The following is a 17,562-nucleotide window of genomic DNA, read 5'->3' as shown; positions in this document are numbered from 1 at the left end:
AATGATACCAATGAGTTTTTATAAGGTTTTCAAATAATCCATAAGATGTCTAAATTGCAAAAGTCCATAAGTGAAAATCTAATGGTTACTAAGAACTTCGGTTATCGTGAATCAAATACAAATCTCAAAACAAATCTGCATCATTGTGTTCAAGCTAAATAAAAATTCGTGTGTCTACAAATTACTCAAGAACTCAAACTAAAGTAGTTCGCACTGATCCAGTACTCGCTATCAGTTTTCACTGAAAGCGAGTAATGGAATGCTGTGCGAACTCGCAGCTGATGCTATTATACATTGACCGTTACAAGAAACGTAGTACACACTTCTTTTTTTAGAAAATGGACATAGCGATTTGTTTATGCAGTATGCATGAGAGATATAACACTGCGCCGTTCTACGTTGGAAAGAAAATAGATTGAAAACATGCAACGAAATTCGTTTGCATGGACGCTCCATTTCGGTGGTATTAATCGACTTTGAAAGCGTCGGCCCTCAAATTTGTGTCCCGAATTTCGTCGCGTGAATCTCGCTAGCTTGCTCACGGCGATACTTAAACGTTGGTGAATTCGAAATTAATTAAAATTCCTGTGATAAATTAGGATTAATATCCACTTACGCGTATTAAACCTTTGGGGGGAATTTTCTCAGATTAGCTATTTGCAAGTTGAATTTGAATCGCAAAACGATAGAATTGATAAAAGTGATGAAAATGACAAGTGATAAAAATGGTAAAAATAATAATATTGGTAAATGTGATAAAATAATTAAATTTGTAAATGTGACAATATTCATAAAATTGATTATCAGTGCTCTTATTATATTCTATGCTGTCTTATTATGATAATTTCCAGCTCATGATCAACTGTTGTATCTCTGACAACCATAACTGAAAAATAAATAGTAACTACTTTCCATCCATATACTAATGTTCATCGATTTTTTTTATATGTTATTTGTCCTATTTAACATGAACAATGTTCATAAACACTAAGGATAACTACCTCAACAGTAACGATCAAATTTTCCATATCTATATTTTGCAAAATAGAATATTTTCCCTAAAGAACAAACACGGTTATTTTTCACCGTTTGTTGGTTCTATATTTTTTAGTAAACAATTCTTCCAACGCCCAGTTCTGTTGAACTAAAATTTTTACATAAAGTTGCGCAAATAGAGGAAAAACGGCAAAACAGAGAATTTTTCATAAAAATAAAGTCAAACAGCAGCCGCATAAACGAAGCGATGTAAATGGATTCGTTCGATAATATTTATTGCCCGTGAAGTAATTACTACTGAGTATTCCATTTGCTTTCGATACGCTGGTCCTTGTAATAGTTACCTTTCATTTCTGGCGTTAGAACGTGCCGTCACCGGGTGTATGCATTTCGATAGGAACAACACAGCCCGCACAGTGCATTTCCAATGCAAAAGGTGTGTCTATGTAGAATATATGTATACATGCCGCGTCACTAGAAGGGTAGTACCTAAACAATGAAAATCCAATGAAAATCGAATGACGCAACCCGCCTTCGCCAAACCCTTCACCTGTGCCTCCTACGCATATGAGACTTCACGGAGAATCGCTGAATTCGCAGGAATTATGCATAACGCTCTTCCTGGTATACAGTACTTGAAAAGAACCTTGTGTGCCACGGATTTCGGGAAAAATCTCGCCGGACCACTTGACGTGCCCGAGCTGTGTTGACATGCGGTAATAGCACAAACATTGATAACGACGCGCATCATTGTCTATGCAAAGGCAAACAGTGTGTCTGCTGAGTTTGTGGAAGAATGTTTCATGTGAAATTTATCTATTGATGTGATTGTGAAGAAATGTTTCAAGAGAAATTTATTCATTGATTTTTGGTCTGTTTACTGTTTAAAATCACAGCTAATTTTTAGCATAAGTGCATAACATCCACAGTCTAATGATTAGTCATTACTTGACTGAATCTTTGGGCAAAATAAAAATTGTTTGCATCAATTGTAAGAAACATTCTTTTAATTTGTATAATGTTTCAAATTACAGCTACTATTTTTTGTCATAATGCTTATCAGCTTCTTTTCTTCTTTATAAATTTATTAGGCTTCAAATAGTGTATATCGATACCTTTCGATTCTTTTAGTCTGTCTATTGTTTAAATTTACATCTGTTAATTTTTGTCAAGATGTGGTCTAAGAATAATTTATAATTTTAGCATCAATAAATAAATAAATGCATAAATTCCGCAGTTTTTTGACTCGTGAATCCAGTGAAACATTCCCTATCGATTAGATGAAACGGAAGTCAAATAAAATCGCATTTCTCCTTTCAACGATGTTAATACAGTGAAATTAATGGAACGGTGTTTTTAAATTCTTTTTTTGTCTCCACTGCCACATGTTTCGTTTATTTATTTCTGGCTATAGATGAATAAAAACTGCACTGTAGTTGCTGACAGCACGGTCCGGCGGTTGTTCACCTTTATTAAGTTCAAACTCAAAATATCCAAATGATGAATCTTTTTAATGCGTATTGACTTAAAGGTTTAGAAACTGGTTCGAGGATGGCGGAAACTGGTACATCAGGTCTGTAATTGCCTGATGGATCCCAAAAAGAGGAAGTCGTCAATTTTGAAAAAGTTGAACGAGCAGCATATAATCCCGCAAACGTTGGCTAAAAGCCAAAGTGACGTTTTTTAGTACGGGAAATGTTACTTTGAAACTTTTTTTCCGTCTTCGTCGGGACCATGTTTTTCAAGCTGCCGCCGCGACATCTTCAAGACTAAATATCCAATATTCCGCGAACTTTGCGGGAAATATTTCATCTTACGGTTATTCGATTTTTCATAAATGCACTTCACTTCTTTCGTTGAAAAGTAAATCGAAGTTCTTCTCGACAAATTTTGCATTCGAGAATTGCAATTTTTGTTACGGGCCAAGAGAACTCTTCAACTCCGTTTCAGTTCTCGTCGATTGCTACAACGAGCTCGGCTTTCTGAATGTTACAACGAACTTAACTTTCTGATTGCTTAAAAGTACTCGTTCAATTACATTAAACGAGTAGTCTACGTGAACAACGTCTGGCATTCCTTTCAACGACTTATTCAAATAACTTAATAAATAGCTTCTATAATATGAATATAAAATAACTTATTCAAATATTCGATATGTTGTACTTACAATCGGTTACAACAAAATTCGCGGGACATCCTCGTTGCACAAGATGACTTTTAATCGTGTTTGCATGTTATAAATAATTTGTTGTAAGCAAGTGATGTCGATACGGTTCCATTCTTCCATGAGTCGATTTTTTAGCTCTTCTTTTGATCTTATTTGTGATCTGCAAATTTGCGATCTCTTCGACTTACTACCATTGTTCAAACAATAATATGTAGTAAATAAAATGTTTTTGCATTTATGTTATCTAAGAGCTATATTCTATCATATCAGAATACATTATTTGAGCCGTTTATTTTGAAAGTGGCATAAGTCACTTTGTTTTTAAGTCGATATATTTAAGGGTTTGCGTTTTAACACGTTTAAAAATATGGATGCTAACTTTCGAGAAGATTTACTCGTATTTGTTATCTCAGGATACTGATATTTTTCTCAGTATAAATAATTTCGTATAAACATTAAAAAATCACCACTTTTCATTACGGTAAAGTGACTTAAGCCACTTTCAAAATAAATAGTTTAGAAAAATGACTGACATATATTAATTTTGTTCGACGTATTTTACTGAAGTGATGTTTTGAAAGGACCGTGATTGACTAAAATTGTTGAATAAATTACATATATAATAATAATTTATACCATGAACATATTTAATATAAAGGTTTGATTTAAGTATTTTTTATTTTAATATTCATAAAATACAAAAATAATTAGTACATTTTGAAACATAAGTATAAGTAATTTATATGAAAATACATCAGCTCAATTTAATTTTCGTCATCAATACGAGTGATTAGGTCCTCGGAAATCGTGTTTTGTTTCAAATTTTTAAACTAACTGTGGTATATTGGGGGTATATAATTAAGCAAGTCCATCATGTCTTTGTATTTTGCTGAAGAAACAGGATGAGATCCAGCGTGTAACTGATCCATTTCTATTTGTAAATAACGCCTAGGTCTTCCTCTTTTTGGTGACAAATCCAAAGTTAGAAATTCATCTTTTTCATCTAAAGTTAGTTTATAAAACATTTTATAGCCATCTGCTGGCAGGTCTGGAGGTAGCCGCCACATCACTATAATATAATTTACAAAACTGCACTATTCTTTCGCACTTATAAAAATAAGTCCAGTGTGATCTCAACTTTTTTAAAAATACTGAAAATAATTCAAAACAATACTTCACACACACTTATCACACGTTTCTATTTCTTTTACATTAAGCCCCGCAATTAATTTCCTGAGTACAGCGACTTACATCACTTTCAAAATAAACACGTTTGTTATACCGTTAATTAGCAAAACTTCTCTCGAACAAATCTCAATAGTTCTCAACTTATTGATTGCAAATTTTTTTAAAGTGAAAAGATACCGTTCAATTGTAATTAGTGTTACCATTAACTCGATTTTTTGAAAAAGTGACTTATGCCACTTTCAAAATAAACGGCTCATTTAATACTTTGTACGTGAAGGTAAAACATGAATCACGAAAATGCAGGTATCCAAATACTTTTGTGATCGATTGTCGTTAAAGGTAGTGTTTATTATTTTTGCTTGTATTAATTCTTGTTTATGATGCCTTGCACAAAAATATTATTGTCCGCATTATGAGTTTATGTTAAAAGAGAACCAGCGCACCAGTTGTTCGTACGATAACAATGAAACGTAATTAATCAAAACGTCTAGTTAATATTATCATAATCCTTGCTCATACTCGCTGCGGCGTGACTTTGTATCGCGGTGGATAAGCAATTAATACCGTTCTAATTAAATAATTATATTCGGTCGAACTGACGGACGGTTGGCGAGCGGTCACGATCATTCTGATAGGATGCACGTGAGCAGGAACGTACAACGAAAAGGAATCGTCGCGAGACCACACGAACACAGAACATACACGCAACATCGCGAAAACGATATGACATTTAGAGTTTCCCGTGGAAATTGCTCTGTTACCTGGCTGCGCGTTCCAGCTAAGCGAATAATTACGGATCCCACTCGATGGTCGTAATTACTATCTCCCTTGACGATTTCGAAAGCTTGCGGCTGACAATTATAACAAGCGCGGAAGGAAATGTTTCGTAAAAGCAGTGCATGCGCAGTTACGTTACCGATGAAACGTGACCAGTTATGAGAAATTAGATTGACCACATGAGGATACCGGCGCATAGTAATGACGTCCATTCAGGTGTGGCAAATTCGATTTATTTCGCCCACGCAACCAGGAAAATATGAGTGGTGTCGTTGCGCGAGCGATTCGATGGCGAAACTCGATACGCGAAACTGATTTCATAGGGAACTGTACCGGCGGCGGGTGGACACGCATTCTTGTGGACACACATCTCGTTATTGCGAGGAAATAAGGGATCAGTTATCGGGTCGAAAGTCTATATGTATATATATAATTTGCATTTGGTTCGACGAACGCGATACTCCGCAGTCATGCATAAAATTTGACATTCAATTATATCGTGATGCTATTTTTGAAATTATTGGATTGTTCGGAAAGTAATTTCGTTCCTCCACGAGAAAATGTAACACGATGTTTTAACGTTTATTTCGTGTACACGGTAGCTACCATTCTCTGGTAGCTTTGAAATCTTACACTCGCAGAGGTCCTGTTTTTTATTGGCAAAATACCGAATCGAAGTACTTTTTTTTTAACACCCGTACAATACAAAGGCTTTTTGAAAAACGAAATTACTTTCTGAAATATGTTTCATGGATTAGTGGACTTCGGATTTTATTCATTTATGACGAAAATGGGTGATTGACATTTAAAATAATGAAAATGTCAACAGAATTCCGGGATTATTTTCTGCTCCACGAAGTTATTAAAGAAAGAAATTTTGATGGGACTCATGTTTGCTGCAATTGTCTAATATACCTTTTTTTGGCATAAAGATCCTCAGCCTAATGACAAAAATGATTAGATAAAACACTAAGGTATAAACGTATAAAAGAAATATTTCAGGCATTGTTAACTTCTTCTCAATCTATTAACATTATTAAAATAAGAGATACATTTGTACATTTGTGATTAATTTTGGTTTACAACTAACTTAGAAAGTTTTTATTTTCTATCCAGATAATCAAATTAGTAAAAAAAAACTTATTACATTAAAATAATATTATATTAAAGTATCATTACATTAAATTATTATTATATTAAAAAGTTACATTAAAATACATTATGGCTACAAACGTATTACGAAATGAACACAAAAATCTATATAGAAAAAATTCGAGTGCACTTATCATAACTAATTATGAATTTCTTTCGAGATTCCTTGTCTATAGATGTTATACATAGTTCATCAATGCAGAATGCAAGTTTCGAAATAATTTCATGTTGAACAGGGCTTCCAAGCCGTGACAAAGACAAGGTTGTAGTCGCTTGAAGAGGTCCCTGCGGGCAGCCGCCGTCGCCAATATACACTTTGTGTCTAGGAACAATCGCAACCGCGCAGTTAGCAAGATAGTCAACCGTCAATCGATAAGCATCTACACAGCAAGAGTAGGTAGTAGTTTTCGGAACAATCTCCAGTTTCTGTGAATCACTTTGAATACAAGCCACCGGTGAAAGCTGTGAACTGAATCCAGCAATAACGCGGTTAGTCGTTTTGCAAGTAGTTACTGAACCCATTCAGAATCTTTCTCAACATCGGCGAAAGGTTAATTGTACGACTTCAACTTCGACCCCAAGTTTCAGATATTTTGCAGGATCGATGCAACTTTTACCACGATGGAAGAAAGTTTGTTTTCCGAGAACTCGTTATTATAGCTTGCGAAATGATAATACCATTTTGTCTGGAGCACATATGGACCGTTTAATTTGAAAGTGGTGCAAGTCCACTTTCTTTCGTTTCGAGAAAATTGAATGTTAGCAGATCTGACAATTAACAAATATAGGTTAATTATGTGAAGTCTGGGAATGTTTGTACTAATTTATCAATATGTAATTTGATTATATAGATTTCTTTTAGGCGAATTTAACTAAAATAATATACAATTTCCAGGCTGCAAATGGACTTACACCACTTTCATAATTAGTCAATTGTAAATATCATTTAATTTTAATTTTGAAATAACAAATATCACTTAAAATACATCTCATATTAATCCAATTTTGTTTGTAAATAATAACAAGAAATAAAATAGAATTAGCATTTTTTATTTTGAACGTTAATTATATTTATATATTGTTAAACTTAACACAAGATATTGGTATTATTAATTATTTATGCTCTTCATGTTTTGAAATATTGATAAAAATATTATAATAAAAAATATAAATATTTGAAATATTCATGACGCACAGGAGGTATATAAGGTAATAGCTGCTGCATATCCTTATATTTTTCGTATGTAATAGGCTTGGCATCGTGATGGAAATTGGACTTACACCACTTTCATAATCAATGGTTACGCAATTTCTTTTACCGGCCAATTTTAAATTGAACAAAGCATTGGCATTTTTTAAGATATTAAATATTAACTAGTTATAAACAAAAAGTGTACACTAAATTAAGCATAAATTACGTCATATCACATTTTTTTTAAAAAAGGACTTACACCACTTTCAAAATAAACGGTCCATATGTTGAAGAATTTCACGTTCGCGCACATCGCCCTGCACAATCAACATTTAATGATAATGATTAAATTAAAATTGAAACGTTAAGTTGTATTATATGAATTCTTTTCAGAAGAATAACGACATCAAAATTGAGAAGTTAAGTTACGTGACACCGGTTACATTTTCTGCAGTAATTACAATTGAAAAATTAAGCTGTATGAGATCAATGACATTTTCAACAGTAATCAAATTAAAATTGAAATATTAAGTTGTGTAACACCAGTTACATTCTGAACAGTAATTGATTAAAATTTGAATTAAAATTGAAAATTTAAATTATATGACATGAATTACATTCTGAACAGTAATCAAATTGAAATTGTAAGTTTAAGTTGTGTGACATCAATCATATTTTCAACATTCTTACGCTTTGCTAATTCTAATAAAATGAGGAAGATATGTATAACAGATTATCGTAAAACATAATTTTCAAATGCGAATAATCAATTCCGTCACCCACATGTGCATGACACGACAGCAGAAACGTCAACGTGTATCTATTTTTAAGAGATCGTGTACACAACGTCTCGTGACTCTCTGTCTCCCTTGCCACAATTACTAATTACAAAGTTTCGCGAACATTGCAGCCACACCTGGCACTGCGGCCTGTAAGCTTCCCTCGGTGCTAGACAATTATCCTCTTTGTAATCTCTTCGTCTAAACATTCGGTGTTTTGGAAGGCTTGCCTAGGTCTGAAGGTTCCTTTTTTCCGACGAGTGCGGTGGCCGCCGTGGAAATTCTACGGTAGAGCTAACTTCGAGAGGACTCAAACCCTACGATGATTACATTTTCGACGTTTACTCCACGACGAACTGGACAGAGAGTCTTTTTTTTCTAGCAACACTTTTGTACTTTTTTCATCTTTATTTGTAATGTGTTTCTTAAGCGTTGCCACAAGATCAAGGCAAAAGCACATCAAACCTTATATCAGAAATTTAAAAACTTAGTTTTCGCATTTTATAAGTCTTAAGAAGTTAAAGTTTTGATTCGACTATGAAAATTACAGATCAAATTTTATTTAAACAATTCAATATCTTTAATTTAAAAATGTTATTTTTTAAGCAAAATTATTCTAAGGGCATAGTAACAGTGGCACACTACTCTGATGAAGTGCTGTACAAACATTACTTGATCATCACTGACTGTTCCATGTTTGTGAACTATTAGATTTCACGAATTCTGAGCGTGGAATACATATATAGCAATTGCCAAGTTACTTATTTGCATATGACACTCCTAAGATTACGTTGCGCATAAACTATGTAAGTACTTCAGCACGCACGTCTGCTTTCGTACTCCGTTGTCGAATAAAATTACTCTTGACGCTAGATTTACGGAGCACAGAAAACAGCTGTTTTATATTAGTTTATAAAAGTAACGATAAGACATTTATTCTGATTTTTAACAAGTGTTATTGTAACATATAAATTGAATAAATAACTCATAAATGTATCTTCACGATATGAATAATCCTAAATTAAAAAATTAGTGACCCGTCATTTCGATGGGTCCCGTAAATCTAGTGTTGAACGTTCCAATTGTGGTAAAGAATATAGCAGGTACATAGTTTCACTTGAATTTTTGACCAGAGTCGTGTTCGATACCTATAGTTCATCAAGTCGAAACTTCTTAATTCGATCTCTTTGAAAATGCGGAAGCATGTGTATTCTTATCCGAACATTTATTTTTACAATATTCCGCTAGATGCAATATCCTGCAATTCTTCTCGATTGGACAGCCAAGATAAGATCACTCTTTGCCCTTCTACAGAAATACTTAGCGTCACGGGAGCCCTTGTTCGACCTTCAGCATTTGGACATAAGTCGAGCATTCAGACAAGAGGTTTCTACTCCGAAGAAAGTATGAAAGACGAAAGTTCTTAGTACACCGTAAACAATAGGCGCACGCGAGATTTCGTATCCGAACTTAACTACATGAAATGACCCAACCTAGCGTCGAGAAGGGTCTCGGATCGAACTGATGGTCGTTGCAAAGGTAATTCCAGCGAAGCTTCAGCAAACCTCGGATGAAGGTAATATTTGCTATGCAAATTTCGACGAACTTCGATTCGGGGGCTTTCGGTGGATCTGAATTGTTGAGGAACTTTCACGAGTCCGGTGGGCTTCCGATGCCCGTTGTTTTCGTTTCATTCATGGAGACAGTGGCTTTCGGATCTGTAGGTGATCCTGATGGAATTGACATTTGGAGACTATTTGGAAATGAAGTTGACCTCAACGGACGTAGGAAATATAGTAGTTACGTAAACAGGAATCATATACGTATTTGTCCTGTTGCTGAAAAAGATGCTGCCTTTCAGTAGCGAAGTTTCCCTGATCGCTTGCTTCATGTATGGACTTCGAGGCACCATTGAAAATTGTTATATTACGTTCTAAACTAATTTTTACATCGCCAAAGTTTATATCGAAGGAACGGATATTTGAGTTACTATCTTGGATTTAGAGTTCCAATGGCTTTGAGTGCAAAGGGTTAGCCCGACAGCTCTGAAGGATTTTGCAAAGCTGAAAAAATGTAACAATTCCACACGTAAAGTACAATTTTTGTCTATAAGATGACATACAAATAAACTTAACTAGATGGGAAAGGAAAGAAAAATGTCGATGCTTTTTTTAAAAAAGGGGAAGTAACTTAACTAATTCATTTAGTCATTCGATGGCCAATCTAAGTGCTGCTATTTACGATATCTACGATAAAGATGTGTTTGCACTGCGTGACCTATTTTCGAAAAAAATTGAAGGAAAGAAGTTTTCAAAGAAAATTGGCTTCTGAATTTGGCTTCCGAATTGATGATTCGCCGAGGACATTGACAGCAAGTATTGTACTTACTGCAAAAGAATTATATTCGACTCCAGTAGTCTCCAGTCTCTGTATTGAGACTATCAAGATTCAGCTCAGCACAGTATTGCTGCCTGAAAACTCTCACGAGGACTCCACGATTCAAGTTGAAATCGAAAGGTCCCAAGGCTCTTCACCTTAGAGATCTCTTTGTGTCTAACGAGATCGAGCAGCGCCACTTCTGTAAACTGGTTTTGTCAGAATTTGCCACTCTGCGTTGCGCGGTGCTAACCTTGATAAGAGGCTTTTTTCGAGAGGTGCATTGTCGCGTGTGTTCTTCAGGGTCTGTTTCGTGTACAGGCTTCTTATCTCTGACTAACGCTGCTCTGCCCTTCAACAGACAACCATTGCGGCCATCTTCTTCCTTCCTTAACTTTGCCGAGTAAGTTGAATCGGAATCGTATTTCTCGAGCGGTGTAGTCGCCTTTTCATGCTCAAGTTCCCTCGAACATGAAAAGCCGATTACATCAAGAAGTTATGCGAAGAGAGAAGTTTTCCCTTCCTTCACAGACTTCCCTGTATTGGGTGGCTGACTTCCCAATATCGCCGCTATTCGCTTTTTTGGTGACTGCCCGCTACTCGAAACCTCATGTCCCTTGGAGACACTCCATTGTTCGTTTCATTCTATTTCATTTCATCACATTTTTCTACTATTTTTGGCACCATTGCAATTTGTAATTAAGTAAAACATTTTATTCGATATCAAACATTGTCAAACTTTGTTCAATATTGTTTTTGTAGCAACAAGAGTACTTGGGAGTGAAACGATGTCAATGTTTGCTGCAATTTCGTAAAAACATTCATTGGGTATAAATTATTTTATTCTATTTTACTCTAATATATATATACAAGTTTTATTTCTCTAAGAATCCAATTAACACGTTGAATGTCACAGGGGTCATCGGTGACCGGCACTTAACTTGGCGGTGACGCCATGGGGGCCACCGGTGACCGGCGCGTCCAAATTGATAGAAATATATATATATGTAATAATACAAAATTTTAGATGTTGACATTTGTTTTAAATTATATATAATATTAACACGTTGAATGTCACGCCAGTTTTACAGAAATTTAGATGTTGATATTTGTTTTAAATTATATATAATATTAACACGTTGAATGTCACGCCAGCCTTACAGAAATTTAGATGTTGACATTTGTTTTAAATTATATATATGGGCCGTTTATTTTGAAAGTGGTGTAAGTCCTTTTTTAAAAAAATGAAGTATGACGTAATTTATGCTTAATTTAGTGTAAACTTTTTGTTTATAACTAGTTAGTATTTAATATCTTAAAAAATGCCAATGCCTTGTTCAATTTAAAATTAGCCGTAAAAGAAATTGCGTAACCATTGATTATAAAAGTGGTGTAAGTCTAATTTCCATCACGATGCCAAGCCTATTACATACGAAAAAAATAAGGATATGCAGCAGCTATTACCTTATATACCTCCTGTCCATCATGAATATTTCAAAACACTGCCACATGAAGAGCATAAATAATTAATAATACCAATATCTTGTGTTAAGTTTAACAATATATAAATATAATTAACGTTCAAAATAAAAAATGCTAATCCTATTTTATTTCTTGTTATTATTTACAAACAAAATTGGATTAATATGAGATGTATTTTAAGTGATATTTGTTATTTCAAAATTGAAATTAAATGATATTTACAATTGACTAATTATGAAAGTGGTGTAAGTCCATTTGCAGCCTGGAAATTGTATATTATTTTAGTTAAATTCGCCTAAAAGAAATTTATATAATCAAATTATATATTGATAAATTAGTACAAACATTCCCAGACTTCACATAATTAACCTATATTTGTTAATTGCCAGATCTGCTAACATTCAATTTTCTCGAAACGAAAGAAAGTGGACTTGCACCACTTTCAAAATAAACGGTCCATATATATAATACAAAATTTTAGATGTTGACATTTGTTTTAAATTATATATGTATAATTTAAAACAAATAAATGAACATATATTTAATAATATATATATATATAATATATATTTAATAATATATGTTCATTTATTTATATATATAAATAAATGATTAAAAATAATTAATATATGTTATTTATATATATATATATATATATATATATATATATATATATATATATATATATATATATAATTTAAAACACACACACACACAAATGTCAACATCTAAATTTCTGTAAAACTGGCGTGACATTCAATGTGTTAATATTATATATAATTTAAAACAAATGTCAACATCTAAAATTTTGTATTATTCAATTCAAACAGTGACCCCTGTCGCAATTAACATGTCAAACATGGTTATACACTGTAACTTATCTATTGCAGATGATATTTCAACATTATATGTATCACATAAAAGAAAATTCATCGTGGCGCCACGGACAATTTCTGTAAAACTGACGTGGCATTCAACGTGTTAAAAACGTTTAGAATACTATCTACTTGTTTGAATACTATCACGTGCCAGTTATCCATCTTTGACCAACCTCACAAAATCAACAGCTAATTCTTTTTCGATCATAAACAGAAGACCGTGCTGATTTCAATGATATCGAACGAGGCATCGAGATTCACCGGAAAATTTAATAAAATTCTACATGAACTGTTTGAAACGTGAGATCTACTTCACTGAATTATTCGTAATTTTTTAACATCATTAATCACCGATCTCACAAACACAGGTACTGTACATACTTGTTTTGACAGTGAAGCGCGCACTTACCTAAAACATTAATGAGCGAACAGTTACTCAGAAGCTAATTATCAGAGAAACACTATATTGTTTGATGTATGTTCAACCACATCGCAGAAAGCAAAAACTTCACATTTTACGCGAGATCTTTTAAATCGACTTTGTCCAGATTTTTAGCCCATTGTGCAGTGTCAGGTTGTCAGTTCCACTATGGCAAGTTATCGAAGTACGCATCCGATCCGATTGATTTTCGGACACACGTTGTACGTCCGTGACGCCGATAGTCTAAACTGGGGATAGTCAATAGACAATGCCGTTCGGCGAGCACATCTGTGTTGGTCTGCACGAGAAAGGGGTAACTGACGTCAGAGAAAGAGATAGGAGACTGTCTGCCATGTTGCCTCTGTGCAACCAAAGTAACCCGAGCAGCTATAGTTTCGCAACTCACGATTTCGATGCAGTCAGGGCATTGTTGCATAGAGAAATCTGAGCCTATGTCTGATCTAAACTCGTGACCGACTGGACAGGCAAGAAGATACTCTCCCTGCTCAGAGTCTGCTCGCACCCCGGAGAAGGTTTCTTCATCCCGGTGATGGTGGCACACACAACGTTTGCTACACTTCGTATTCTGCAACTTGATCCGTGAAAGCAAAGAGAAAAGTCGAACGAATAGAAATTACGATTGTCTGATTTTCGATTATCTGATACATTCGAAAGCTAATTTAACGCAGTATAGCAGAAGATCTCTGTGAGAGAAACCTTGTCTCGGGTTCGTGTGGAAATGTACACCCGAATAGCAGTCGACGTCAGGGAAAACGAGATGAACGAGAAAATAATTCGCTTTTCTAGGTGACAGCCTTATCCATTGTAAGTTACGTGCTTGCAACAGCTGTTTCGGTTGACGCAATAACTTTCACGTGGCAGAGTTTATTGCGAAGCACTGGCGCTTTGTAGAACGTTATAATTCGAACTGGAAGATAAATTGTTTTCTTGATAAGAAGATTGGGTGGATTAGCAACGAAATTATGAAATTAGTTTAAATGAATAATTAAATGTAAATCGTTAAAATTAAATAATTCTGCGGCTTAATATTCTTATTAGAGGAATCTGAAAATAATTGATAATCGGGAATAAGATTATCTCAAAAAAGTTAAATATGTTGTCGCTTTTAAGTATTACAAAAAATTGATTTTTATAATATTATATTTATAATAGTAATTCAAATCAAAATGTAATTTATTTAAGAATATTGTGGGTCATTTTAAATATGTCATTAACATATGAGAGAGTTTAAAAGTAAATTTTAATAAGAATTAAAATTAAAATTAATTACGAAAGCAATTGTGTAACGATAATATTTGATTGTGTCCGTGCAATGAAAGCATGCATAGTAGAAGTAGGTTGATCAAACATGTACAACTAATTATATTTCTGCTACATACAAGCACAATTCATAGTTGCACAATACAGCTCCTTTTTCAAAGAAGTATTTAGGTAATTGCAATGTACTATACGTAATATATACAATTTGATTGCAGTATCTTGCGGTTGATGTAAACAATTATTAATTTGCAGAAAGATCCGCAGTCTAGTTATTATTATATCTATTTAATTTAATCAGGAAAAATTGCGCAAACTTCGTAAAATTTTTATGCACTATCGAGATCATTAAGACCTACTTTGTTATTTCATCCAAACTTCTATAAGTATACAATAAGTAATTCTCATCCCTAAAATCGTGTCTGTATCGAAGTCAACAAATTGTCTTCCCATCTGAACTTTCTTTCGAACAATCCATGCAGCTTCAAAAATTTGTTATGCAACTTAATACAATGAATTATAATACGGCCCATGCAAACTAGGTTTTATGTGATATTTTTAATTACTTTTATAACGTATATACGCTAATGTGACTTGATCCCGTTTACAATATATAAATAAATAAAATAATATTATTGTATTATTATAATAATAATATAATAATAATATTTATTATATATAATATAATAATAAATATATAATAATAATATTATTATTATTATTATTGTATTATAATAGTATTATAATAACGATTGCAACGTTCCTTAGCTCGTTCACGTCAAATTCATTCATGCTCTCCATTTCTTAGGAAATGAAAATGATTAATAACGCTCTCGAACTAAATTGCTCGACAGAATGACTGCATTTTACACTCTCGCTAATCATGGAGCAACTATCGTTACACTTCCAATGGACGGTTCACGCGAGTAATTGCATCGACGAGCGCATAAAACTGTCGTTTAGATCTTCTTAACATTAATTTACAAGAACGAAACCGAGATAAGAATGCAGCTCTTGCTCGCCCATGCCGTGGCGTGATCTGTGTCGCGTGCACTTCGTGTCGAGCTTCACGCAATACTTACATTTGCCTGGTTTTTTTTTTGCGAACCGATGCTGCGCTACAAGAGCTTCCACGAAACGCAATCTTTTTCTGCGAATGCAACCTGTCTGCCTTCCGGTTGATTACATTATAGATGAGAGATCCGTTTACTTCTACTTTCATCGCAGTTTTAGTAAATTATATACAGAGCCTTGTTCGCGGTCATGGACTTCGATATTATTTATATTTTTTATGATTACCGTTCAGAGCTCAGCGAAAATTCCACTGTTGTAAACGACGATCGTTAACTATTCGCAACCACGACTTGATAATTGTAGTTTAACTGTAAACTTTTATACGTTTTAGTTATTTAGTAAAATTTTAACTCTTTTTTCAATTATCTCTTCTTCTGTTTTACGTTAATTTTTACACGAACACTTAAATTTTATCATAAAAGTTCGCTTTCAGCAGTTATTTTCTATTTGTTTGATAAAAATTCTGAAGGAACATTTATTTCTTAACGGATATTTTAAAACAAAATATAAAAGTTCAATTTACTTGGCATTATTTATGTAACTCGAAACAGGATAAATATAAATCGGCAAACAAGCTGTGATTTTTATGTACTTACATTCAAAGGAGCATCGGGCAAAATAGTTGACGTTTTCAAATCACCGACCAATTCAATATTCTGGTATGTTTAAATTTACATCAACTCTTTATAGGACTCAACTACTTATAATACTAAACGGTAAACTTCGAAAGTACCTGAACTTTTTTAAAGCAGAATAACTATTACTGTCCAACCAGAACTTTTTCCCACTTCCGAAAAAGTAAAAATGTTCTGTTTATGCATAAATGTATGGAATCAAAGTTTCAGTGGATTCGTAACTGTTTTCTAACGACAGAAAAGTTGAACACCAATTCTCCTGCGTCAATATCTTCAATTTATCCTACTAATATTAACCAGTTAGCTGTTCTCGACGATTATACTCGTCATAGTGTCACAAAATGTCGCCATTTCTTTATGACGAGTATATTCGCCAGAAAATAGGACACAGCTAATGCCATGGAGGACATAATTTGACATTCTTCAATCTGACATTCTTTATTAAGTTACATTAGATCTACCGAAAAGTTCTGTCTGATAATGTCATTGCAAATTTCAATAGATATGCACATATTCATGTGAGACATATATTTTTGAAAAATGTTGCTCTCAAATTGCCATCACGCTGGCAAGAGGTCATAAGTAACGACGGAAATTATATTGTACAATATGAATATTACTAAATTTATGAAAAATCTATTATTTCCTTTCATTTCTTAAACGGACAGAACTCTTTCCGGTAGACCTAATATATTCTATGAAAGTGTTGTATTTAAACAAAATATGAAGATAATCAAACTTTCCACAGCACACGTATTTACGATAACTTACAGACCAGACTTTCCAAAAATATTGTAGCAGCTGACTGATTAAAAGAGTTGTAAATTCGGATAATGCAGTTTATAACCGAGTTATTGTCCGTTCTTTGTTATCAACGATGGCTACGTAAAAAATATTGTGAAAATTTGTTTCGGTTGTATGTATCGGTTGTATGCGTAGAGAGAAAAGACGCAGCACAGTACAACTGAATTATACGTTACGCTCGACGAACCTAATTGATGCTGTTCGTGCGTGAACTCAGGCTCATCCTGACAACAACGAGAATATATAGAAATTTTTCGCGCGATCAAGTCGACAGCATAAATATGTCCGGCGCATTTACATTTTTATCGAATCTCGGCCGTACGTAAAATGAAGCTATCGTATAACGCTGGAGTGTCGTCGGCG

At 33.8% G+C, this 17,562-nt stretch overlaps 1 protein-coding gene and 1 long non-coding RNA gene across 3 annotated transcripts in view; one reads left to right on the top strand and one right to left on the bottom strand.

Annotated features, from left to right (window-relative positions):
• LOC117222439 (uncharacterized) overlaps positions 1-17,562 on the top strand; it is a 291,172-nt gene that overhangs the window by 40,503 nt on the left and 233,107 nt on the right. The window lies entirely within an intron of this gene.
• LOC117222442 (uncharacterized) lies at positions 6,299-13,632 on the bottom strand. The gene is made up of 3 exons (XR_004490697.2): positions 13,397-13,632; positions 10,640-11,428; positions 6,299-10,314 (listed from the first exon to the last, which is right to left on the bottom strand). It is a non-coding gene; the product is annotated as an uncharacterized LOC117222442 (long non-coding RNA).

The sequence above is a fragment of the Megalopta genalis genome, chromosome 5 (genome assembly GCF_051020955.1).
Source record: "Megalopta genalis isolate 19385.01 chromosome 5, iyMegGena1_principal, whole genome shotgun sequence".
NCBI lineage: Eukaryota > Metazoa > Arthropoda > Insecta > Hymenoptera > Halictidae > Megalopta > Megalopta genalis.
This window is presented reverse-complemented; position numbering and strand designations above follow the sequence as displayed.